General features: G+C 40.2%; 2 pseudogenes; both read left to right on the top strand.

Moving 5' to 3' along the window:
• Positions 1-2,154, top strand: part of LOC140036304 (uncharacterized) — a 50,671-nt pseudogene extending 48,517 nt beyond the window's left edge.
• LOC113720461 (uncharacterized) lies at positions 1,721-27,607 on the top strand (annotated as a pseudogene).

Raw genomic sequence — 27,607 nt, 5'->3', positions numbered from 1 at the left:
AGTTACTCTAGTCGAGCCGGCAAGGGCTTGGTCGATTGGGTAACGAACCCTGGGTCTCTTGTATTGTCGAGTGGAGTGATATCTCCTCGACTAATCGGTATACTCGAGTATTACCACCCGTGTTCTTGAGGATTTTGGGCCCAGCTGGGGGTTGAACGGTGGACGGAGAGTCGTTTAAGTGGTGTTCTACTGGATTGGTTACTTACTTGAAAGTTGACGGAGTGTCAACTACTACGGGATCAAGCTTCTAGTAATGTAATGGGAATTTGGCTCCTGAGAGTCATCCGTATCCTTATACTTTGGAATGATTATTGTTTATTGGATTATTGTTTCTTTTGAAAAATTTTCTACATGCGCTCATTTTAAGATTGCTACTTGACGTGCTACTGTTCACATTTATGAACACTTTATGAACACTTTATGCTCGTTACTTTGCTATATCGAAAACTCGTACTTATAAATAATGGTCAATTTGCTATTTGGAACCTCACTGGGCTTTTAGCTCATTCCACTCCATTTGTTTTCCTTTCAGGGGTACGAGCGAGGTGTGAGATATGTAAAGTCTAGCATAGACTAGCTGTTTGATTTTGACTTGTACTCACGCTATTCCTCGGATGGAACATGTTGTATTTGGATTGTATTCGTTTTGATCTAGTTTGGTGTATTGAGACTTCGTACTTCGATTTCTATTAATGTAAATTATAAGCTTGAATTGGGAATGTTATTTATGGTTCATGAATGTGTGTACGTGACTTGATTGAGATAGTGAGTGAGTCCTGGCGAGAGCTGGGCAGGCGGTCCGCCGAACCCTTTGGTACGCCTTAGGGGGAGGTGGGGTCGTCACATAATCTCGCCGGCTTCGAAGCTGTCCTTCTTGTCCTCTACTCATCTGAAGTCAAGGCTCATTCGGGTATACCCGTGCTCATTTCAATCCCTGATCTCTCTCAACCTTCTCTTTATCACTCCTCTCGAAATCCCCCTTCGAATAAATCGAACCCCATTAACAATAACCCCTCGTCTCGGCCTCTAGTCGGCGTTCTATCGCCTTCTCTCGAACCCCAGATAGCGGTGAAGTCTACTAAACGAGCTTCCATTGTAGGCATTGCCCTTGATTGTTATTATAAGCAGATCTCGCAAATGCCCAGTTGGTCAAAGCTTGATTTTTGCAAATTTTCGGCAGATTGGGCAAGTCAGGATTGCCTTTGTAAATCTGATTTCGATGATTTTACTACCCAAAAATCTGATAATTTTACTGAAAGTAGCCATGGGCTTTCGGGTGACTCGAGGGGTCACAATGAGATTGAGGATGTTGTGGAAGAAATTCGGCATTTGCGAAGTGAGGGGAGGGATGACGAGTTGAGGTCACAGGGGGAGAGAATTCCGCTGCCATGGGAGTTATTACAGCCGGCATTGAGGATTTTGGGGCACTGCTTGCTAGGGCATTTGATTACAGAGGATGTGAAAGCAGCAACTTCAGTGGCAATAAGGAGCTTGTATGCTGGGCCTCCCATGACCTGAACCCGCAGGCCATTTTGGCGACTAGCAGTCTGATTTAGCTAGATAACAGGGCACGCGAGGCTGTTGCTGCAGCTGCAGCTGCCAGTGCTACCTCCAATGCTAATACACCCAGTAAGGCTAAAAAGCCTGAGATCCTTTTGGTTTCTAAGTGATATCAAAAGTGAATGAGATAATTTGCTTTAATTCTTGAATGTGAGTTTATATGTGGAATTATGTAGGTATAGGTGTAGATTATACGCGAGTAATGAGTAGCTTATTTTGAACTTGGAACTCAGCCTGAAAGTTGTGTATCATTATTACTGTGATATGAATAGGTGTTCCAATTGCTTATATTTGGACTTAAAAAAAATATAAATAAATAAATCGAATGAATATGTAAGTTTTGATGATTATGTAGTGCTCTTGGAATATGTAGTTGTAACGTAATTAGGTACAAGTATAGATTAGTATCAAAATTAAAAGAAGAAAACATATGTTTTATATGCAAACATTTTCTTATAAGAACTACAGCTACCATTTTATTCATTGTCTTCGAGCTTATAATGCACATTATCATTTCGTAGGGACATCATTGGTTTGTTATTGTCTTGCAGCTCATTATGCTGATGCTATTGGTCCCTGCTATGGAATTCCCAATTATTGTGATGTTTGGGTAAGTATATACTCCTTTCTATCTATGTTAGACTTGTTTCAAATGGTTGGGTCTTGTCAACAAAGTTTTTGTAAAAGTGACAATTTTCACTTTGTTCTAGGAGACATTTGCATATAAACAAGCTACAAGTGGTCTCTGATTTGTGTTTGATTTTCCTGCCAATTAATGAATATGATAGGAGTAATTTTCTTTTCCTTCCTTTTGGAAGTTTTTGCATGGTTTAGTTGAGTTGTTTGTGTGAGAGTAATTGATTCAGCTTCCTTTTTTTTGCATTATTGTTTGCTGACTTATTGGCCAAGAGGGCTCTCAATTAGTTTTAGGACCAAGAATTCCTTCTATAGTTTTCTAGTGCTAGTATTAGCTTCAAGTTAGCTTCTTAATGTCTCCTGCAGTCGACTGATTTTTGTTATTATTTGCAGCAATTGAACCTGTTGACAGAGGCTTCGGATTCGGATTTGGGTCTAGGATATTACAATCTACCAATCAAGCTACCATTTTCGCTTGTGGTACCCTTATACTCTCTATCTCCTCTTTGCTTCTTTTTTTCTGTTATTTATAGCCAATCCAATTCACTATAAATTTATACTTTCTAAATCATCCTAAAAATTGAAATGTTGCTATACAGCTACTAAATGCACTATGTATATAATGCATATGTAGGTGCACAGTGGTTAATGTGATTTAATAGCTAAGACTAATTACTATGATTTTTTTTGTACTTTTTTGTGTTCTTGCTCCAGTTCATGACAATCTCAAATATGGATGTGTTCCATTTTGTTTACTTTTCATTGTTGTTGTTTGGGAAGATTAAATTAACTGCCGTGTCTTCATTATGTTACTTGCTGCCCTTTTATGGACAACAAGTGATTTTCCAGCATAAGCCTATTTTCAACTATATATACTTGTCTAAATTGTGTTATGTTTGTAAATGAGACGCTCTTGTAATTTTCCAGCATATATGAGACCTTAAATTGTGACTAAGGCATATTTATTATAGATACAGTGGCTGTTGCGATTCAAAAATAGCATAAGTTATTGAACCTTAATCCTTGGTCTGTGACAATATTAACATGTAATTTGCCAAAGAATTTAGTAAATGCTTGTTACTTTTGTTTTTTTATTTAGGAAATTTGAAGGCTGTTATACGTCTTTGATATTAAGAGTTTTCTTTGTCTGTGACAATACCTGATTTTTACTCTCTATAATTGGTTCCTATGTGCATATTAAGAGCTATCTTTGCTTTTATTTTGTCTCTTATTCTGCTCTTTATGTAGTCACTATTTGGATGAGAGTTTAAATAAATGAGACTTTATTTTTTGTGAATCCTCATTTGATTTTCCTTGTCTCAAGTTTGTTTTGTCATCTACTAATAATTGTATTTTTCTATTGCAGATATATTGCACATTTTAGAGTTTTGGAAGATGAGTAGCCGAGGCTACTTATTAGCTCAAAAACTGGTTATAGTGCTATCTTATGCTTAGGAAATGTTTCGTATAACACAAAAATGTTTTGGGACTTGGATTCGTTTTGTATAGCTCCCTTGCCTTATATGATACAACTCATTCTAATACTACTTGTCAAACTCTTTATAATGTGATGTTGCACATGATTATGATATTGGAAGGATTATTATAATATTTTGGCATTTTCTATTGTAATGGGTGAATGTGTTTGTTATTCACTAAGCATTGTTGGTGGCTCCCATTTTTTTATATTACTCTAGCAAGAAATACATCAAACTACACAGTGACAAGATATTGTAACTGAATCACAATTCTCCAATGACAAGTGCCTATTGTCAGTAAATCAAATGTCTTTATTGACAACAATTGTTGTAATTGAATTAAATTCTATATTGACAACAATATGTTGTCACTGTTGAAAGGTGTTTAGTGACAACAAAATTGCTAGTAATTGGACCATATACTGATGACCATTGTTGAGTTTTAGTGACGATATTGTTTCATGCATCATTGATAAGAAGTCATGTTGTCACTAAACTTAAAGCATTTATTGATGAGAAAAGTTGTCACAAAAGCTCTTTATTCACTGACGACTTTTAAGTCATCAGTGTATACTTTTACCGACGGGCATTCAGTGACGACCCTGTGACGACCGAAAAGTTGTCAGTAAAATCTATTAGTGATGACTTTTTACTTTTTTGTGACAAGAATAGATTGTCACTAAAGGTCAAAATTCTTGTAGTGCGTGGAGCTGTCACCAGGGTCGACCGCCTTGAGTTTCCTCTTTTGACGGTCTTGTTCACACTCCCTTTGCAAAAGTAGTTGGTCCTCATAAACTTGTGCAGGTGTGAGAGGTGTAAGGACCTTACGTTTGCCATCGTGCAAAAGTGTGTACTTATTTGCTCTTCCATCGAATGTGACGTGTTTGTCGAATTGCCAGGGCCTTCCCAAAATGATATGGGTAGCATGCATTGGCACCACGTCGCACACGATTTCATCAGTGTAAGTACCAATGGAAAAGGGAATGCGTGCTTGCTTGAAGACTCGTACTTCACCATCCTCACTTAGCCATTGGAGGCGGTAAGGGTGTGGATGCCGGGTAGTGGTGAGTCCTAGACTTTCAACCATGAGCAAGCTGGCCACGTTCGTGCAACTCCCACCGTCGACGATGAGACTACACACTTTGTCGCCTACCTTACAGCGGGTGTAGAATAGGTTTTCGCGTTGTAGCTGCTCGTCCTCTTTGACGCGGGCGGTTAACACTCGTCGTGCTACCAAGCAACCTACTTCGCCACGTGTAGGCGAGCATGCCTCCCCAGCTGGCTCTACTTCTAGGCAGTCGTCTTCGACCAGTTCGGGCATGTCCTCACATTCGTCATCATCCGACACGATTTCGCCAGTGTGAGTGATCAGCATTACCCGTTGGTTTGGACATTGAGATTGAATATGCCCAAACCCTTGGCACTTAAAACACTTGATGTCCCTACTCTTAGCTTTAGGAGTCTCTTGCGGTGCCTTTGAGGTAGACCTGGACACATCAGAAACCTTGTTAGGTGTAGAATAGGCATTACGGGTAGAAGCATTACCTTGGAAGCGGTTAGAATAGGTTGGTGTTGTCGCATTTCCAACTTCGTGGGTCACTCTTCGTGGTTGGTTGCCTTTCCACGAGGTGGTGGTAGGAGATTGGAAAGTACGGGCTCCCCGTCTTAATTTCTTCCCCCGTTCGGCCTTAATGGCGAGTTCTAGAAGGTCGTGCATGTCCAAATAATGTTGAAGCTCCAAGGCATCCTGAAGGTCAGGATTGAGACCCCTAAGAAACCTAGCCATTGTGGCTTCGTTGTCTTCTTGAATGTTGGCCCTCATCATGGCCATCTCGATTTCCTTGTGGTAATCCTCCACACTCATGTTGCCTTGCGTGAGTGTTTGAAGCTTAGAGTGGAGATCACGATTGTAGTAGCTAGGAACAAATCGCTTGCGCATTAGTGCCTTGAGCGCCAAGTCCGGACACGTGGTTCTCCCATCCTCCTCCTCGTGGTCCTCACTTGGTCCCACCAGACTAGTGCGTAGTCGGTGAACTCGACGGTGGCAACCTTCACTTTTTGCTCCTCGCTATAGTCATAGCAGTCGAAGACCATCTCGATACGGCCTTCCCACTCCAAGTAAGCCTCAGGGTCACTTTTGCCCTTGAATGCGGGAACTTGAATTTTAAGCCCCTTGATTTCGTTTTTGGGCATGTCCCTTGTAGGCCTCTCGGGTCGTTCCTCATCCTCACTAGCGGAGTAGTCTTCGCCATTTGTTTCTTTGGTGCCATGGTTACTCCGGTTATGGGACCTAGAACGAGAGCCTCGCGTAAGGCTCCTAGACAACTCCTCAAAACGAGTGTGTAACGTCTCCATTTGTTGGTCACTGATTCGTTTGAGCTCATGCCTCATGGCGGTGAACAATAGAGAGTAGTCTTTTGATGGTGGTTGTTGATCTTGCTCCATGTCTCTTTTGTGCCCCTGCAAAGGTTAGTAACAAGCAAGAAAGTGCAAATATAATCCTCACTTCACTCCCTGAGTGTATCTCTCGCGCTCGTGTATAGTGCTCAAGTCACTCTATAAAACTTACCAAGTACCTTACCTGTTGGTTTAGGTAGTTGAGTAATGTTGCTCGAGTCCAATAATTGTCTCCAACTTTTCCCACAAGAGTAAACAAGAGTGAAGGATGCAAGTGGATGATATTTTGGTGTAGGAAAGGACGGTTTTGGAAGGCTTAAAGGTGGTGGACAGATTTGGAAATATTGCCAAGAAAGGAAACTCTAAGAATTCCTAAGATGTAGGAGTGGTTTCCTAAAAAGGATGATAAAATATAGGAGGATATCCTAAAATGGAGGAGAAAGTGTAGGAAGGTGTCCAAGTGTTATCCAAGTGTGGTACTTAGTCTCCTAAACTAAGTTAGAAAACAAGTTAGAGTTGGTAATCCCCTTGAAGTCCTTCTTTAAGCAACTTCGAATCCCCCCCCAAACAGATTCGGTTCCCTCTCTCTCCTTTTACCGCAATTTTCCAGAAATCTTCCCTTTATTCCCTTCCCAAAGTCGGCTAAAAGAACCCTTATAACCCCCCCCTTGAGCAGCCGCACACTTTGCTCACAACACCAACCAGATTTGGAACTCTGAAATTTCCAGATTTCCTCCTCTTTGAAGGCCTTCCCAAAGTCGGTTATACTCCCTATAAGACTCCCTCTTCACAGCCGCAATTTACCCAAACAATTCGGCTCTCCCTCTACTCCAAGAACAAGAAGTTCGGCCCTCTCTCCTTCAAGGCAGATTCGGTTCTTGTGACTCCAGAAGTTAACTCTTGTGATTCCAGAAATTAACTCTTGTGATTCCAGAAATTCGGCTCTAATGGACTCCCAAGGGCATGCGAGTGATGCTACTCAAGAATCTCCCAAGAAATTCACCCCTCAACCAAGAAAGCCACGTATGGATGCAAGGGCTTACAAGAAACTCTTTGTGCGAAGGGAAGTGCAAGTGTTTAAAGTTCAAGATAATCAAGAACCTCAAACAAAGGTTGCTCAAGTGATCAAGGCTCAAGATAACCAAGAATTTCAAGAAGAGGTTGGCCAAAACTTTTGAATTCCTTTTCTTTTCTTGATGTAATTTTCTGGTTGGCCAAAAACTTTTGAATTCTTTTCTTTTCTTGATGTAATTTTCTGGTTTGAAACAAGAAATAACAAGACAGATTTGACAATAAAGAGTTACGGCTTCCTTCTTGGTTTCTTGTTGGCCGAATGTTCTTCTTGTTTCCCTCTTGCCTTTTGCGTTTCTGTTTTTTTTTTTTTTTTTTTTTTTTTAACTTAACAACTGCAACTAAACCTGGACGGAAGAAAGGTTCACAAACCAGATTTCTGGGCAGCTCTACGTACTACAACTAATCAGCCAAAAACTCCAAGATTTCCCAAGAACTCCCAAGAACTTCAAGATTTAATTCCAAGAACTCAAGAAACCCTAGATGGTTGTAGTTTCCTTCAAGATTCTCAACTCCAACAAGTTTTAACCCCAAATCAGTTTAGACAAGATAAGTAAACAACTTGAATAAGCTACTAAGATTTGGACAGATTTGGCCACAAGGCAAAGCCCTAGCCGCAACTTGGAACCCTAGCCGCAACTTGCTTCTTCTTTTTTTTTTTATTTTTTTGCAGATTCGGCAAGGCTAATTGCTGGGCAGAATGGATGTCACTAGAGTATGAAATCTGGGCAGATTGGGACTATCGACAATAACACACAACTGTCCAGAAATTGACGCGACAAACAACGAGAACTAGCGGACAGAATTTTTTTTTCTCTTTGACAAGCGATGCAAACAGATTTTGTGTGTTTTGTTTTTTTTTTTGTTTTTACTAACAAAGCAGCAACGGACAGACTTGAAGACACAAACGGACGGACTCAATTAATAAAAGCAATGACCAGAATTTCTAGACATCAAACGAAAGGAAACGGCACAACAAAATACCAAAGCTAGCGAACAGAATTTTTTTTTAACAAGGCAGCGGAATTAATGAAAACTAAGACACAACTACGGATATAACGGAAGATACCTCCACCAAAGCTCTGAAGCCAACTGATACGCTCCTCGATCCACGGTCGAGACACGTAGCACGTTTGCCCAAGGATCTAGCGGGGATGTCCTACGCTTGGTGTGCGGAACCTCTAACCAAACGGACAACACGATTTGATTTGAAGGTGGTAGACGACACTCCGATGAAGGTGAATACTCCAGGGGAATAGGTCGGATGAACAATCAAGGACAGGACGCGAGATTGCTCAATAACCCTTGCCAAGCAAGTTAAAAGGCTCGAATTCTCTTTGAAAGAAAACGAATGCACTGAGAATTTTATTCATCAAAAACTAAGTTTTAACCTTACAAGACTAGCCTATTTATAGGCTTAATGAAATAACAAAACCCTAAAGAAACCTAAAGGGGAGGTCGGCTACCTTGTCATCAAGGTGGGCCGGCCCATGCCTTCTACGAACAACGAATCCAACTAAATTGAAAACAATGACTAAGGCCCTACTCGGCCGCTTCGTAAGGAGGCCCACTGGGGTCTTCTTGGGCTTGGACCAAAGTGTAAGTTGCTTGATTGACCCTCTCCAAGCCTTCAATATCTCTATAGGCTCCATGTTGATCGTGGACAGCTCGAACAAGGGCTTGGAGTGATTCCTTGAAGAGCTTGGCCCGTGCACGTGTGACTGGGCCCAATGGAACTTGGACTGGGCCCTGGCCCTGGTTCACATCAGGGCCGATTGTTTGACTCCAATAACTAATAAACTATTAATTAAAACACGACTAACAAACCAACTAACAACTAATGACTCGATAATGATCAAAACCAACTAACAACTCATACGACTAACAATGCTAACATTCCTAGTGCTCGGCCCAAGTAGCTAAGGCCGCGCTTGATGCTTCCTTGACTTGGATCAATGTGTAGATGCCTTGATTAGCAACTTCCAAGCCTTCAATGTTCCTATGGAAGCCTTGAGTCAAGGCCGCCATCCGTGCACACATCAGTCCCCTCCACTTGAGAAGGATTTGTCCTCAAATCTGGATGGAAATGAATGATACTAGCAAGAGTTGGAGTACGAAACCTCAAATCTAATGCCACCACATATTGGCCCTCTTAGATTGAATGATACTTGCATACGTCATGATTATTATAATGCGGTGCACATGTCTCTTGGTCAGTTTGAAAATGCTCACAGCCAGCCAAGAAAAACTCATGGCTTTACTCCAATGACTCCTCGAAGATAACGCATATAGCTTCGGTTACATCTTTTTGGATCCTCCAAAATGCAACTGATATAATGAAGAACACTTTGAACACGTTCAACTGCATTAGACTGATCATCACTTGGAACACTTGTTGCAAAAGGGTAAGAAGGCATAGGACAAGATTCAAGCGCAAGAACCCCCATTGAAACTCCATTACTCCTCCCAACAAGCAAAACAGACTCATGGGTGAAGTTAAATACCAATGGATCGTAAAGGGATACAACACTTAAGAGGCAAACTTCATGAAGATTCTGATACTCACCAATGGAGTTAGGGATGGAGCATGCCATGATCAACTCATTCTCTCCTTGCTTAACCTGCGACAAAGCAACTACTCCCGAAGGCAATGCCCTATCGAGTTCATCAACATTCAAGAGTACATGTTTGCAAATCATGAGTAATACAGGCTGATCAGAATTCACACATTTCCTAACTTCCTTAGCCTTGATTATCATGTTTTGCTTCCTAGTGCTTGATTTAATCAGTGTATGACCCTTGGCCGAATGCTCATTTGTGGAAGTGGAGCAATTTCCAGATTCGGCCGTCTTTTGTTTCCTCTTTTGTCGGTCTAAGTCACATTCTCGTTCCATTGTGCAAGAGAGTGTACTTATTAGATCTACCATCAAAAGTGACATGCTTATCAAATTGCCAGGGTCTTCCTAAAATTACATGGGTAGCATGCATGGGGACAACATCACAAACAACTTCGTCAATGTGGTTGCCAATGGAGAAAGGAAGACGTACCTGTTTGTAGACACGTACTTCACCATCTTCGCTTAGCCATTGTAGTCGGTACGGGTGTGGATGTCTAGTCGTTGGAAGTCCCAAGCTCTCTACCATGGGCAAACTTGCTACATTGGTGCAACTACTACCATCAATGATGAGACTGCACACTTTGTCACTTCCAACTCCCGAAAGAACAATTCGGTTGGAAACCTTTTGTACGGTTGGAAGGTAGGCTATTAAAGACCCACCCACGTTAGCCTTAACTTGCAAGCACAAGGTCAAGCTCGGATTTTCTGTTCAAACACACCCAAGGAAGGCAGTTTCGGATGTTTGTTCAAGACAATAGCAACTAGATGGAATCTCAACAACGTGACGCAATCAACCCTCCTCAGGCTCCCCCCCAATGGGTTACCCAAGATATTCCCTAGATAGAAGCAAAGACTCCAAGAAAGCCTTTCACCAATGCTCGAGAGTACAAGAAATTGTTCGCTAGACGGACGAAACAAATTTCCAAGAATCAAGAGGTTCAAGAACTTCAAGAAGTAGTAGTGGACCGAAACTTTTGAAATTTTTTTTTCCTTTTTGTAGTCTTGGATACAAGATGTAATCCGTGATTGATTTTGGCAATAAACTTCGGACTTTCTTTCTTGTTTTTCGTTTCTTTTTTTTTTTGACTTATACGAACAACACAACACAAGCTTGGCCGATTGGACTATTTTCCGGATTTGGTTCAGCCAATTCACACGCACAAGGAATCTTCAAGAACTTCAAGATCCTTCAAGAACTTTTCAAGGAAGTTATCAAGAACTTCAAGAATTTCAAGATTGTGGTCGAGAAACTCAAGATTCTTGTAGGTTCTCTCAAGATTCACAAATACCAACAAGTTTCACCACAATTCAGATTTGAAAAACCAAGTAAACAAGTTGGATAACTCAAAACAATGATACCAGAAATTATGGACAGCAATAGACAAGCCAACGATGGAATTCAAGGCACTATGGACGGAACTAGAAGACGCACTTGGATAGATTTGTGGACACAATTATGGGGAGATTCAAGACAACGAACCAACACAAGAACGGACAGAATATTGATGACTCGCGACAGGGTACAAACACGGACAGAAATTCGGCGCAACAAGGGAATAAACTCGGACAGATTTGACACATAAGTAAAATCCAACTACGGCCCGATTGGAAAACACAATGATTGAACACAAAACGGACAGAAATTGACGACGCCAATGGCAAAACAACTTCGGACAGATTTGTGAACAACGAAGAAACAACTAGCGATGCAACAAACAAACAAGACAGCGGAAAAATAGGAACCCTAAAACGAACTAGACAAGAACAAGTACGAGGATATAACGACTTGATACCTCAACCAGCTCTGAAGCCAACTGATACGTTCCTCGGTCAACTCGTTCCGAGACACGTAGCACGATTGCCCAAGGACCTAGAGGGATACTCAACCGTTTGGATTACGGAACCTAGAACCAAGAGGGACGACTCAACTCGATTCAAGGCGGTAGAACGGCGACTCCAATTGAGGTGGTTACTCAAGTAGATAGGCCGGATGAACAACCAAGGACGTCACGCGTGATTGCTCAAATAACCCTTGCCAAGCAAGTAGGAATGTACTCTCGAAATTGTAAGAGAACAAATTGAAATTTTATTATCAAAAGTGTCTAACCTTTGCTGGTACAAAAGGCGCCTTTTTATAGGCTAGAAACCTTTGTGGTCAAGGATTGGCGGCCCACCAACCTAAACTAGAAAAGGAGCTTGATCCACTCTTGAACATGAGTAGGCCTGATACGCTCCTCGATCCACGGTCGAGACACGTAGCACGTTTGCCCAAGGATCTAGCGGGGATGTCCTACGCTTGGTGTGCGGAACCTCTAACCAAACGGACAACACGATTTGATTTGAAGGTGGTAGACGACACTCCGATGAAGGTGAATACTCCAGGGGAATAGGTCGGATGAACAATCAAGGACAGGACGCGAGATTGCTCAATAACCCTTGCCAAGCAAGTTAAAAGGCTCGAATTCTCTTTGAAAGAAAACGAATGCACTGAGAATTTTATTCATCAAAAACTAAGTTTTAACCTTACAAGACTAGCCTATTTATAGGCTTAATGAAATAACAAAACCCTAAAGAAACCTAAAGGGGAGGTCGGCTACCTTGTCATCAAGGTGGGCCGGCCCATGCCTTCTACGAACAACGAATCCAACTAAATTGAAAACAATGACTAAGGCCCTACTCGGCCGCTTCGTAAGGAGGCCCACTGGGGTCTTCTTGGGCTTGGACCAAAGTGTAAGTTGCTTGATTGACCCTCTCCAAGCCTTCAATATCTCTATAGGCTCCATGTTGATCGTGGACAGCTCGAACAAGGGCTTGGAGTGATTCCTTGAAGAGCTTGGCCCGTGCACGTGTGACTGGGCCCAATGGAACTTGGACTGGGCCCTGGCCCTGGTTCACATCAGTCCCCTCCTCTTGAGAAGGATTTGCCCTCAAATCTGGATCCTCCTCACCAAGAAACGGGCTCAAGTCCGCGACATTGAAGGTCGCGCTAACATTGTACTCCCCAGGTAGCTCCAATTTGTATGCGTTGTCATTGACCCGTTGGAGTACACGAAAAGGTCCATCCCCTCTGGGGGATAATTTGCTTTGTCGCTGCTTGGGGAACCTCTCTTTGCGTAAGTGTAACCAAACCCAATCACCAGGCTCGAAAATCATTTTGCGGCGGTGCTTGTTAGCCTGCTGGGTGTATTGCTGAGTACGCCTTTCAATGTTTGCTCGAGCGGCTTCATGTAACCTGCGTACAAAATCGGCCTTCTTTTTCCCATCTAAGCTTGTGTGCTCAGAGGAAGGTAAGGGTACTAAATCAAGAGGGGTCAGCGGGTTAAAGCCATAAACAATCTCAAAAGGTGAGTAGTGTGTAGCACTGTGAACAACTCGATTGTAGGCGAATTCAACATGAGGCAAACACTCTTCCCAAGTCTTAAGATTCTTTTTAATCAATGCCCGAAGTAGTGTGCCGAGTGTGCGATTGACAACTTCAGTTTGTCCATCGCTTTGTGGATGACTGGTGGTGGAGAATAGTAACCGAGTGCCAAGTTTAGACCACAGAGTCTTCCAAAAGTAACTTAGGAATTTCACATCCCTATCACTAACAATGGTCCTAGGCATACCATGCAGACGGACAATTTCCTTGAAGAATAGAGTAGCAATATGAGATGCATCATCAGTTTTGTGACAGGGGATAAAATGAGCCATCTTAGAAAACCTATCAACCACCACAAATATAGAATCATTACCCCTTGGTGATCGAGGCAAACCTAGTATAAAGTCCATAGACAAGTCAACCCAGGGATGGTGAGGGATAGGTAACGGGGTATATAAGCCATGTGGGTTTGTCTTGGACTTAGCTTTGTGACAAGTAGCACACCTACCAACCATGCGTTCAACATCCCTACGCATATGGGGCCAGTAAAAGTGCTCTTGTAACATAGCCAGAGTCTTGGCAATGCCAAAGTGGCCCATGAGACCACTACTATGTGCCTCGCGAATCAAAAGATCACGAATGGAAGAGTTAGGCACACATAGTTTATCTACATGGAATAGGAATCCATCATGCAAAAAGTACTTTCCCTGTGGATTCTTAACACACACAGCATAGATAGCACCAAAGTCATGATCATTGGTGTAGAGGTCTTTCACCATTTCGAACCCAAGTAACTTGGCATCAAGACAGACAAGTAAGGAGTGTCTACGTGACAAAGCATCAGCGACCACATTCGTCTTGCCAGTCTTGTACTTAATCACATAGGAGAAGGTGTCAATGAAGCTTACCCATTTGGCATGGCGCTTGCTTAGCTTGGGTTGGCCTTTGAGGTACTTCAATGACTCGTGATCAGTGTGGATCACGAACTCCCGAGGCCGAAGGTAGTGTTGCCAGGTCTCCAAGGCCCTCACTAAGGCGTACAACTCCTTGTCGTACGTGGGGTAGTTCAGTGCAGCTCCTCCCAATTTCTCGATAAAGAAGGCACACGGCCTCTTGTCTTGCATGAGGACTGCTCCAATACCTACACCAGAAGCATCACAGTCAATTTCAAACGTCTTATTAAAGTTTGGTAATGCTAACACAGGTGCATGTGTGAGTGTGTCCTTAAGGGCGAGAAACGCTTGTTCTTGTGATTCCCCCCAATGGAACTTGTCATCCTTCTTTGTCACGGCGGTCAATGGGGCGGCAATAGTGCTAAAGTTTTTAACAAATCGCCGATAAAAACCCGCCAGTCCAAGAAAGCTGCGCACGTCAGGAACGGATGTGGGAGTTGGCCATTGTTCGATGGCCTCAATCTTGGATTTGTCTACCTTGATGCCCTGCGAACTTACCACATAGCCTAAAAACACAAGCTCGTTAGTAAAAAAGGTGCACTTCTTGAGGTTAGCGTATAGACGCGCCTGTCGAAGTGTCTCAAGAACTAATCGTACATGCTCCAAGTGCTCATGCTCACTACGACTATAGATCAGGATGTCATCAAAGTAAACAATGACAAATTTACCAATAAAGTGTCTCAACACATGGTTCATGAGTCGCATGAAGGTGCTAGGGGCATTTGTCAAGCCAAAAGGCATGACCAACCACTCATAGAGACCATGCTTGGTTTTGAAGGCTGTCTTCCACTCATCGCCTTCCTTCATCCTAATTTGATGATAACCACTCCGCAAGTCAATTTTGGTGAAAATAATAGCTCCATCGAGCTCATCAAGCATATCATCAAGTCTGGGAATGGGATGACGATATTTGACAGTGATAGCGTTCACAGCCCGACAGTCAGTGCACATGCGCCAAGTACCGTCCTTCTTGGGAACAAGTATCACAGGTACCGCGCAAGGGCTTAGACTTTCCTTAACCCAACCCTTACTTAAGAGGCCATCAACTTGCCTTTGAAGCTCCTTGGTCTCCTCAGGGCCCATGCGGTAAGCAGGTTTGTTGGGCAATGGTGCTCCAGGGATGAGGTCGATTTGGTGTTCAATTCCCCGAATGGGTGGTACACCGTCAGGGACCTCGTCAGGAAAAACATCTTCAAATTCCTGCAAAAGAGCAACTATGCTCGAGGGCAAAGCCTTGTCGAGCTCAGCAACATCTAAGAGCACATGCTTGCAAATCATGAGAAGTATAGGCTGATTAGAGTGCACCACTTTTCGAACATCTTTAGCCTTAATAATCATGTTGTGCTTGGGCGGAGCGGCCGGTGTTTTGTCGCGTATGCCCCTAGGTGTGCTCCCTTGACCCTTGGTTGGTGGCTCAGTCGTAGACGTCACTACAAGAAAATTGGTCATCAGTGACAACTTTTCTCTGTGACGAAAAAAAGTTGTCACAAAAGTGGATCCTTTATTGACGACTTTCTAACTCGTCACAAACCTCTAATGGGAGCCAACTCATTTGTGACGACTTTTCTAAGTCGTCACTAGTAAATTCCCGCCAAGATTTAGGAAGAGCGCGGGAGTGTTTAGAACACACAATAGTGACGACATTAAGAACATCATCACTATTGCTTGGCTTATTTACGGACGACTTTTTGTTGTCGTCACTGATCACTAAAAAAAAAGTTATTAGTGACAACATTTTGTAGTGATGACAATAGGTCGTCACAAAAGGAGCTTCTTTAGTCGCGACACCTAAAGTTGTCACAATTGCATCAAAGCAACTAAATGTTTAGTGACGACCCGTTATTTTCGTCACAAACTACACTGCAAGAAATATGGTCATTAGTGACAACATTTTTTAGTGACGACAAAAGTCGTCACAAAACGTGGTTGTTTAGTGACGACAAGGAAAGTTGTCATAATTGCTCAAAGCAACTAAGTCTTCAGTGACGACCTTGAAAAAGTTGTCACTAAAATGCTCTATATAGTGACAACTTCTAATATCGTCACTGTCACTCTACCGATTCGGATTTAGTGACAAGAATTGATCGTCACTGTTTAAAGTACTTATTTCTAAGTCACTTTCATTAATTCTACTGTGCCACCCTAACTTTTGCGATTTAGCCCCAAATGTTATAAAAAATTTCATTAATTCCATTATGATACCTTAACTTTTACAATTTAGCCCCATATGTAGTACACCGATTTCTTTAATTCTATTATTACTCCCTAACTTTTGTAATTTAGCCCCATATGTAATTCACCAATTTCATTAATTCTACTATGGCACTCTAACTTTTGCAATTTAACCCCCATATGTAATACACCAATTTTATTATTTCTATTATGGCACCCTAACTTTTACAATTTAGCCCCTATTTTTTTATTAGGAAATTGCGAATGGTATCTTGATAAACTATGCATAAATATTTTATAATTTTCTCAAACTTAAGTAATAATTTGTTATAAACTCTAAAGATATATCTTTCATTACAATAGTTATAAGGCAGACAGGTCTTTTTATCAATGGAATAAGAAATTTATGCCAGATTTATCCTTTGTACTACATGCCAAGTAGTATTAGCAAAGGAATAACAAAGTACTACAAAGTAATTAACAAAATAGCCTTCAGGGAGTGTAGTTTATGGGCAAATGACCATTATCTATTCAAAGTACCAACTTTTTATGGGCATTTTACTCTCAAACATATAATTTATGATAAATTTATAAATGTTTGTAAGTAAAATTCAAAAAGTGTTACACTGATTTCTTACAAAACGAAAACTGGCAGGTTATCTTTTCAACATAAATTATTTTTTTTTAAAAAAAGAAATGGCCCATAAAATACCAACTCTTTGTGGGTTTCCTCCATTACATGAACAAATATTCTGCTCTTTATGGGCATTTCACTCCGAATCATTTAATTTATGTTAAATACATAAATGTTTGTAAGTAAAATTCAAAAAGTGTTGCACTAATATTTTTATGGAAGGGAAACTGGTAGGTTTTGTATTTAACATAAATTAAATATGTGAAAGGAAAAAAAAGAAATTACCCATAAATCTATGTCTTGCAAATGTATACTAGTAAAATAGTTTCAAACAAAATTAAACATTAAAATAAACTGTAATTTATACACATTAAAATATTTGTAATTTATACACATTTTGCAACTACTACTTTGTGTTTTCTCTGTAATGAATTTTTTAACTATTGAGAACTTAAGTTTTGTCTTGCAAATCTATACTAGTACAATAGTTTTAAACAAAATTAAACATTAAAATAAATGTTTCAAAAAGAACAAAAGTACATTTATCACTTGCGGTAATGTACCAAAATTTTCTCAACCATTATCAATATTTTCACAAAAGTATTAAAAACTAGCAATTGACAATATTAAAAACTATCAATTTAATTAATGACGACTTTTCTTGTCATTATAATCTTGAATAAATTAGTGATAACATTATGTCATCACTAAATTTTCTTTGATTTTGACTTAACAATAATGTCTTATTAATAGCATTTGATTATTTTTAATGAAAGTCTGTTATAACCATAGAATTTGACTTTCGTTATTTTCAATTAATGATGTACTTTAGTGCTGCAATTATAAAAAATTGCAGGGCTAAAATATTTGCAAATTATAAAAGTATATTTTCACTTATATGTAATTAACAAATTTTGCCACCTATATTGATGAAAATTTGTGTTTTTGTACTAAAAAATAAAGAATAATACTATAGCAATAAAATCTATGCTTCAAACCAAATTAAAAATAAAAAAAAGCATTGTGTTTTTGTAATCATTATGTGTTCTCTAATGATTTTTAACTGTTATATACTTATGAGCCTCCTTGTTAATTTAATTTTCTTGTATATGTAATAACTTCATTAGAATAAAAATAATTGAATAAATAAATAATTCATTAGTGTAAATAAACTTGTGACTACTTAACTTAGAATGATTATCAATTAATTTGATATGAAAATTTGTGCCCAAGTTTTTTGGATATTGTTTGAGTTATGGGCGAAATCATCTCCACTAGAATTATTTTAGTTGTGAATACCATTACTTCATTTTTTTATTGTGCAAGATAAAGGTTTTCAGCGGAGTTGGTAGTGGAAACGAGTTTGAGAGATTGGAGTTTGGGGACGAAGGTGAAGGTTTTAATTAGCTATAGTGGTAGGAGTGGATCCCCTTCTTCATCCACCTCTTCCACCGAGATTAACCCATCTAACTCCACTTCCTTCAACCACCAAAACGGTGGTCCTGCTCCCCACCGCATCGCTGCCGGAGCAAATAACTCCGACTCGATGCACTCCTGGTGGGAGTCCATATCAAAAGCCCGCACTCGAATCCATCTCCTCTCCACTCTTCTCCCCGAAACCTCCTCAGTTCTCTCGTTCCTTGCCGACTCCGACCGCCCTGCCCGCTCCCTCCTCCTCTCTTCCGCCGCCTATTCTTCCATCTCATCTTCCCTCTGCTCCCCTTCATCCGGCTCCGACGACGACTCTCTTTGCCTGTGGCTATACGACACCTTCCTCTCCGCTGACTCCGAACTCCGCCTCGTTGTCCTCTGCTATATCCCTCTCCTCTCCTCCTTCTATCTATCCCGCATCCACTCCTCCTCCACCACATCCGCTATCTCCCCCACCCCTAATCTGTAACATCCCGAATATTAGGAGGTTGTTTGTGAAGAAAATATTAAAGTGTATTTCTTTGGGTTGATTTAAAACCTTATTTTGGTTTAAAAGACTAGAAATCCTAATATTGTAGCCAAAAACCCTAGTTTACTTGTGACTAACCGGTTTTCCTAAATGTTTCATATTTTAATTGAAACCCTAATTTTAATTACTGGAATTGGAAAATTCCTCACGTTTTCTTAAAAATTTATTTTTATTTGAAGATTATCATTTATTAAAGCCCTACTATCCAATTATTCCATGATAAGTGTAAATAAACCTAGAAAGAAAGGTTTTACGCTTCGGTTTCAAGTTTGGAGCAAAATTAGGGTTTTCGCGATTTTTCGCCGAATGAATTTTCGGTACAGAGTAAGGATTAAATTTGGAGATTAAAAGTGACTTTTAAGTAAAAAATAATATGTGAGTAGTAGCAGTAAAATAAGGTTGGTGAATGGGAAGTAAAAACCCTAGTACGTGAGTTTTTAAGAAAAACGGCGCGAACCGGCGGGTCCCGCGCACTACCGTTTGAACGCACCACTGGACCACCACTTTCTTGCACCACAAGCTTATTGATATTTGAGCCAAAATATCTTCTTATATTACAGCTAAGGGGACCGAAATTTGTGGCTTATAAGCAAGGGGAAGAAAGAGAAAAATTAGTGGCTAAGAATTGTCCAAGTGTTAGCCAAATTGTGGTCTTAATTAACTCTAACCTTCTTACTCCTTATAAGACAAAAATCAGCTTCATTTCTCTTCATTTTCTGCTGCTAAGAGCCGAGAGAGAGAGAGAGAGTAAGAACAAGAGAGGAAAAACAAAACTCTTCTCCATTTCTTCTTCAATCCACCAACAAAGTGAGAAAACAAACAAAAGAAACCGATTAATCTTGTCTTTGAGTGGTTAGTTAGTGTTTGGTGGTGAAAGTTTGGAAAAGGAAAGCTTGGGGCTGCTTTTAGAGACTTCTAACCAAGGTAAGAGAACTCATCTCTCTAAGTTTTGCTTTTGATTTTGTTAAATTAAGTTAGTAGTTTGATTATAGTGGTGGAATCATGGATGATTAGCATGATTTAGAGGTTTTCCCCAATTTATTTGATGAACTAGGGGTTCTGATTTTCTGCTCAATGTGATGTATGATGTGTAAATGTTGCAATTAAGGTTATATAAGGTTGTTTAGTGGTGATTAGAACCAGAAATTTGAGGAAATTACACTTAGAGCTAAAAATTCCAGATTTCTGGAAAATTTTCCAAGCATTCTGTCCGAATTTTTATCTATATGTTAGAGGCCGATTTGGCCTTTGGTCAAAAAAGGAAAGTTGTAGATAATGGCATTTTATAGGTGCCTACAAAATTTCAGCTCAATCGGAGCAACGCAGAACGTGAAAAGTCCAAAATACCCTTGCTGTTTTAAGAATTTCCCAGCAGTCCGTTTCTTCAGTTCAGTCCAGTTTATCACGATTTTTGATCAGGATCCATTCTGATTTAGCTCTGGGCCAAAACATAAAAGTTGTAGTGTTCTGAAGTAGCTTTAAAATGCCTCAAAGAAAACCTGATTCGGACTTGTGTACACTGAGTTAGGTCCGCTACAGCATAATGCGTTTAAACAGCCGATGAATTGGTTTCTGGTTTAGTAATCTGAGATTTTGACTAAGTTACATTAGGAAATGGACTAAGTGACCTTCATAAATGTTGTAGCTTTGTGTCTTAGATTCGAAACGGCATAGGTTTCGCCTTAATCCGATAAGCGTAGCCTCGGACAAGTTATTTCCGCTTGTATACGTCAAATCTGTCTTGTGCCACATTGAATTTCTGCACTTGTACTTGATGCGGTTCTTGTTGTTATGATATTGTGAGCCTATGGAACGGCTCTTGACATAAATTGCTGATATGTATGTTGTTGGGCTGTTGTTGAAGAAAAATAATGAAGCCTAAATGGCTGGAAAATTAGGTAAACACAAAGGGCATGCTGCCCAAATTTACGCTCGAGGACTATATAAATACACTTGCGACTTGGGTCGAGTTGATATGAATAGTACTTGAACCATCTAGGGTACTTGAGTCTTCTTGTTCGAGGTATATAAGTAAGGACTTGGCCGAACTTGTACCCTTGAGAAATGAAATAATGATTGCTCAAAGTACGTTTTCCCTTGTACTTTCGACTCGCATGACCATTTCAAGTATAAATGTTACAAAGTTTTATCATTTAAAAAGTGAGCGAGTATCTCACGAGTATTCTCCAAGTGAATTTCAATTTCTTGATTCTTATTGAACGAAACGTCTAAGTTTCGAACTCTAGTCATGTTTCAAAGTTCTCAAATTGAGTTTTATCGCAGATTTGGACTCCGAACTCGGAGTATAACCTGAAAGTGACCAGTAGCACTATATCTTTTGGGTGAGTGCTTTCAAATACCGAATTGAACTTGATACTTGAACTTGATACGTGACCAATCTGATTACATGTTATATACGTGAATTGTAAGGGCAAGAGTGTACTTTATCGCACTTGCCCTTACGTGATATACTTGTTTATTGTTGCAATTGACTTGATATACTTGTTTATGATGCGCGCACTTCCTGGAATTCCAGAAACCCTGTGGCGAGTTACTCTAGTCGAGCCGGCAAGGGCTTGGTCGATTGGGTAACGAACCCTGGGTCTCTTGTATTGTCGAGTGGAGTGATATCTCCTCGACTAATCGGTATACTCGAGTATTACCACCCGTGTTCTTGAGGATTTTGGGCCCAGCTGGGGGTTGAACGGTGGACGGAGAGTCGTTTAAGTGGTGTTCTACTGGATTGGTTACTTACTTGAAAGTTGACGGAGTGTCAACTACTACGGGATCAAGCTTCTAGTAATGTAATGGGAATTTGGCTCCTGAGAGTCATCCGTATCCTTATACTTTGGAATGATTATTGTTTATTGGATTATTGTTTCTTTTGAAAAATTTTCTACATGCGCTCATTTTAAGATTGCTACTTGACGTGCTACTGTTCACATTTATGAACACTTTATGAACACTTTATGCTCGTTACTTTGCTATATCGAAAACTCGTACTTATAAATAATGGTCAATTTGCTATTTGGAACCTCACTGGGCTTTTAGCTCATTCCACTCCATTTGTTTTCCTTTCAGGGGTACGAGCGAGGTGTGAGATATGTAAAGTCTAGCATAGACTAGCTGTTTGATTTTGACTTGTACTCACGCTATTCCTCGGATGGAACATGTTGTATTTGGATTGTATTCGTTTTGATCTAGTTTGGTGTATTGAGACTTCGTACTTCGATTTCTATTAATGTAAATTATAAGCTTGAATTGGGAATGTTATTTATGGTTCATGAATGTGTGTACGTGACTTGATTGAGATAGTGAGTGAGTCCTGGCGAGAGCTGGGCAGGCGGTCCGCCGAACCCTTTGGTACGCCTTAGGGGGAGGTGGGGTCGTCACAGATGGTATCAGAGCTCCTATCGAGCTCGTGCCGGGAGAAGGTTCTTGGACTGTGGGGATTGACTTGTTAAGTGTGGAACAATTGTCTATTGTTGGGGACCTTAGATATGTATGCTGGGTAGGAAAATCTAATATGGGTAATTTACTCTTGGGACCGGCCGGCTCGAGTTGTGAATTACCTTATTGTGGATTCTTGTACCTGAACACCCAGGAGTGTTTTCATGGATGAATCGAGTAATAGTTTGGCTAGGGTTCCTATAGAGGATGATGAGGTTGTAGTATATGTCGAGAAAGTCTCGCCAAAGACCGATTTCTTTCTTCTTCCCTTGGTTATGCTTCCTTGATGTCATTTTAAGATATTGCCCCGATTATGTTCTACCCTCCCGTCCGTCTCATTCGATTTTTCAACCAACCGGTATATGGTTAGATTATTACTTGTGTTTAGTTACTTACCCTGATCTGTTGATCTGCCTGACAGGCTATCACTTGAGTTCCAGTGAATCTGTGAGATGGCACAATTGGATGATATATATAAGGAAAATACCCTATGTTATTCGAAGTGCATGTATGAATTTCGAGGACGAAATTCTTTTAAGGAGGGGAGATTGTAACATCCCGAATATTAGGAGGTTGTTTGTGAAGAAAATATTAAAGTGTATTTCTTTGGGTTGATTTAAAACCTTATTTTGGTTTAAAAGACTAGAAATCCTAATATTGTAGCCAAAAACCCTAGTTTACTTGTGACTAACCGGTTTTCCTAAATGTTTCATATTTTAATTGAAACCCTAATTTTAATTACTGGAATTGGAAAATTCCTCACGTTTTCTTAAAAATTTATTTTTATTTGAAGATTATCATTTATTAAAGCCCTACTATCCAATTATTCCATGATAAGTGTAAATAAACCTAGAAAGAAAGGTTTTACGCTTCGGTTTCAAGTTTGGAGCAAAATTAGGGTTTTCGCGATTTTTCTCCGAATGAATTTTCGGTACAGAGTAAGGATTAAATTTGGAGATTAAAAGTGACTTTTAAGTGAAAAATAATATGTGAGTAGTAGCAGTAAAATAAGGTTAGTGAATGGGAAGTAAAAACCCTAGTACGTGAGTTTTTAAGAAAAACGGCGCGAACCGGCGAGTCCCGCGCACTACCGTTTGAACGCACCACTGGACCACCACTTTCTTGCACCACAAGCTTATTGATATTTGAGCCAAAATATCTTCTTATATTACAGCTAAGGGGACCGAAATTTGTGGCTTATAAGCAAGGGGAAGAAAGAGAAAAATTAGTGGCTAAGAATTGTCCAAGTGTTAGCCAAATTGTGGTCTTAATTAACTCTAACCTTCTTACTCCTTATAAGACAAAAATCAGCTTCATTTCTCTTCATTTTCTGCTGCTAAGAGCCGAGAGAGAGAGAGAGAGTAAGAACAAGAGAGGAAAAACAAAACTCTTCTCCATTTCTTCTTCAATCCACCAACAAAGTGAGAAAACAAACAAAAGAAACCGATTAATCTTGTCTTTGAGTGGTTAGTTAGTGTTTGGTGGTGAAAGTTTGGAAAAGGAAAGCTTGGGGCTGCTTTTAGAGACTTCTAACCAAGGTAAGAGAACTCATCTCTCTAAGTTTTGCTTTTGATTTTGTTAAATTAAGTTAGTAGTTTGATTATAGTGGTGGAATCATGGATGATTAGCATGATTTAGAGGTTTTCCCCAATTTATTTGATGAACTAGGGGTTCTGATTTTCTGCTCAATGTGATGTATGATGTGTAAATGTTGCAATTAAGGTTATATAAGGTTGTTTAGTGGTGATTAGAACCAGAAATTTGAGGAAATTACACTTAGAGCTAAAAATTCCAGATTTCTGGAAAATTTTCCAAGCATTCTGTCCGAATTTTTATCTATATGTTAGAGGCCGATTTGGCCTTTGGTCAAAAAAGGAAAGTTGTAGAGAATGGCATTTTATAGGTGCCTACAAAATTTCAGCTCAATCGGAGCAACGCAGAACGTGAAAAGTCCAAAATACCCTTGCTGTTTTAAGAATTTCCCAGCAGTCCGTTTCTTCAGTTCAGTCCAGTTTATCACGATTTTTGATCAGGATCCATTCTGATTTAGCTCTGGGCCAAAACATAAAAGTTGTAGTGTTCTGAAGTAGCTTTAAAATGCCTCAAAGAAAACCTGATTCGGACTTGTGTACACTGAGTTAGGTCCGCTACAGCATAATGCGTTTAAACAGCCGATGAATTGGTTTCTGGTTTAGTAATCTGAGATTTTGACTAAGTTACATTAGGAAATGGACTAAGTGACCTTCATAAATGTTGTAGATTTGTGTCTTAGATTCGAAACGGCATAGGTTTCGCCTTAATCCGATAAGCGTAGCCTCGGACAAGTTATTTCCGCTTGTATACGTCAAATCTGTCTTGTGCCACATTGAATTTCTGCACTTGTACTTGATGCGGTTCTTGTTGTTATGATATTGTGAGCCTATGGAACGGCTCTTGACATAAATTGCTGATATGTATGTTGTTGGGCTGTTGTTGAAGAAAAATAATGAAGCCTAAATGGCTGGAAAATTAGGTAAACACAAAGGGCATGCTGCCCAAATTTACGCTCGAGGACTATATAAATACACTTGCGACTTGGGTCGAGTTGATATGAATAGTACTTGAACCATCTAGGGTACTTGAGTCTTCTTGTTCGAGGTATATAAGTAAGGACTTGGCCGAACTTGTACCCTTGAGAAATGAAATAATGATTGCTCAAAGTACGTTTTCCCTTGTACTTTCGACTCGCATGACCATTTCAAGTATAAATGTTACAAAGTTTTATCATTTAAAAAGTGAGCGAGTATCTCACGAGTATTCTCCAAGTGAATTTCAATTTCTTGATTCTTATTGAACGAAACGTCTAAGTTTCGAACTCTAGTCATGTTTCAAAGTTCTCAAATTGAGTTTTATCGCAGATTTGGACTCCGAACTCGGAGTATAACCTGAAAGTGACCAGTAGCACTATATCTTTTGGGTGAGTGCTTTCAAATACCGAATTGAACTTGATACTTGAACTTGATACGTGACCAATCTGATTACATGTTATATACGTGAATTGTAAGGGCAAGAGTGTACTTTATCGCACTTGCCCTTACGTGATATACTTGTTTATTGTTGCAATTGACTTGATATACTTGTTTATGATGCGCGCACTTCCTGGAATTCCAGAAACCCTGTGGCGAGTTACTCTAGTCGAGCCGGCAAGGGCTTGGTCGATTGGGTAACGAACCCTGGGTCTCTTGTATTGTCGAGTGGAGTGATATCTCCTCGACTAATCGGTATACTCGAGTATTACCACCCGTGTTCTTGAGGATTTTGGGCCCAGCTGGGGGTTGAACGGTGGACGGAGAGTCGTTTAAGTGGTGTTCTACTGGATTGGTTACTTACTTGAAAGTTGACGGAGTGTCAACTACTACGGGATCAAGCTTCTAGTAATGTAATGGGAATTTGGCTCCTGAGAGTCATCCGTATCCTTATACTTTGGAATGATTATTGTTTATTGGATTATTGTTTCTTTTGAAAAATTTTCTACATGCGCTCATTTTAAGATTGCTACTTGACGTGCTACTGTTCACATTTATGAACACTTTATGAACACTTTATGCTCGTTACTTTGCTATATCGAAAACTCGTACTTATAAATAATGGTCAATTTGCTATTTGGAACCTCACTGGGCTTTTAGCTCATTCCACTCCATTTGTTTTCCTTTCAGGGGTACGAGCGAGGTGTGAGATATGTAAAGTCTAGCATAGACTAGCTGTTTGATTTTGACTTGTACTCACGCTATTCCTCGGATGGAACATGTTGTATTTGGATTGTATTCGTTTTGATCTAGTTTGGTGTATTGAGACTTCGTACTTCGATTTCTATTAATGTAAATTATAAGCTTGAATTGGGAATGTTATTTATGGTTCATGAATGTGTGTACGTGACTTGATTGAGATAGTGAGTGAGTCCTGGCGAGAGCTGGGCAGGCGGTCCGCCGAACCCTTTGGTACGCCTTAGGGGGAGGTGGGGTCGTCACATAATCTCGCCGGCTTCGAAGCTGTCCTTCTTGTCCTCTACTCATCTGAAGTCAAGGCTCATTCGGGTATACCCGTGCTCATTTCAATCCCTGATCTCTCTCAACCTTCTCTTTATCACTCCTCTCGAAATCCCCCTTCGAATAAATCGAACCCCATTAACAATAACCCCTCGTCTCGGCCTCTAGTCGGCGTTCTATCGCCTTCTCTCGAACCCCAGATAGCGGTGAAGTCTACTAAACGAGCTTCCATTGTAGGCATTGCCCTTGATTGTTATTATAAGCAGATCTCGCAAATGCCCAGTTGGTCAAAGCTTGATTTTTGCAAATTTTCGGCAGATTGGGCAAGTCAGGATTGCCTTTGTAAATCTGATTTCGATGATTTTACTACCCAAAAATCTGATAATTTTACTGAAAGTAGCCATGGGCTTTCGGGTGACTCGAGGGGTCACAATGAGATTGAGGATGTTGTGGAAGAAATTCGGCATTTGCGAAGTGAGGGGAGGGATGACGAGTTGAGGTCACAGGGGGAGAGAATTCCGCTGCCATGGGAGTTATTACAGCCGGCATTGAGGATTTTGGGGCACTGCTTGCTAGGGCATTTGATTACAGAGGATGTGAAAGCAGCAACTTCAGTGGCAATAAGGAGCTTGTATGCTGGGCCTCCCATGACCTGAACCCGCAGGCCATTTTGGCGACTAGCAGTCTGATTTAGCTAGATAACAGGGCACGCGAGGCTGTTGCTGCAGCTGCAGCTGCCAGTGCTACCTCCAATGCTAATACACCCAGTAAGGCTAAAAAGCCTGAGATCCTTTTGGTTTCTAAGTGATATCAAAAGTGAATGAGATAATTTGCTTTAATTCTTGAATGTGAGTTTATATGTGGAATTATGTAGGTATAGGTGTAGATTATACGCGAGTAATGAGTAGCTTATTTTGAACTTGGAACTCAGCCTGAAAGTTGTGTATCATTATTACTGTGATATGAATAGGTGTTCCAATTGCTTATATTTGGACTTAAAAAAAATATAAATAAATAAATCGAATGAATATGTAAGTTTTGATGATTATGTAGTGCTCTTGGAATATGTAGTTGTAACGTAATTAGGTACAAGTATAGATTAGTATCAAAATTAAAAGAAGAAAACATATGTTTTATATGCAAACATTTTCTTATAAGAACTACAGCTACCATTTTATTCATTGTCTTCGAGCTTATAATGCACATTATCATTTCGTAGGGACATCATTGGTTTGTTATTGTCTTGCAGCTCATTATGCTGATGCTATTGGTCCCTGCTATGGAATTCCCAA

This window comes from Coffea arabica, chromosome 2e (genome assembly GCF_036785885.1).
Source record: "Coffea arabica cultivar ET-39 chromosome 2e, Coffea Arabica ET-39 HiFi, whole genome shotgun sequence".
NCBI lineage: Eukaryota > Viridiplantae > Streptophyta > Magnoliopsida > Gentianales > Rubiaceae > Coffea > Coffea arabica.
This window is presented reverse-complemented; position numbering and strand designations above follow the sequence as displayed.